This window comes from Trematomus bernacchii, unplaced genomic scaffold, assembly GCF_902827165.1.
Source record: "Trematomus bernacchii unplaced genomic scaffold, fTreBer1.1, whole genome shotgun sequence".
NCBI lineage: Eukaryota > Metazoa > Chordata > Actinopteri > Perciformes > Nototheniidae > Trematomus > Trematomus bernacchii.
The window spans coordinates 1,620-2,500 of NW_022988121.1; positions in this window are offsets into that span (position 1 = coordinate 1,620).

The following is an 881-nucleotide window of genomic DNA, read 5'->3' on the forward strand; positions in this document are numbered from 1 at the left end:
CATCATGTAAACACATCATGTAACACATCATGTAAACACATCATGTAAACACATCATGTAAACACATCATGTAACACATCATGTAAACACATCATGTAACACATCATGTAACACATCATGTAAACACATCATGTAAACACATCAGTAAACACATCATGTAAACATCATGTAAACACATCATGTAAACACATCATGTAAACACATCAGTAACACATCATGTAAACACATCAGTAAACACATAATGTAAACACGTCATGTAAACACATGTAAACACATCATGTAACACATCATGTAAACACATCATGTAAACACATCATGTAACACATCATGTAAACACATCATGTAAACACATCATGAAACACATCATGTAACACATCATGTAAACACATCATGAACACACCATGTAAACACATCAGTAACACACATGTAACACATCATGTAAACACATCATGTAACACATCATGTAAACACATCAGTAAACACATCATGTAACACATCATGTAAACACATCATGTAACACATCATGTAACACATCATGTAACACATCATGTAAACACATGTAAACACATCATGTAACACATCATGTAAACACATCATGTAAACACATCATGTAACACATCATGTAAACACATCATGTAAACACATCATGTAAACACATCATGTAACACATCATGTAAACACATCATGTAAACACATCATGTAACACATCATGTAACACATCATGTAACACATCATGTAAAAACATCATGTAAACACATCATGTAACACATGTAAACACATCATGTAACACATCATGTAACACATCATGTAAACACATCATGTAAACACATCATGTAACACATCATGTAACACATCATGTAACACATCATGTAAACACATCA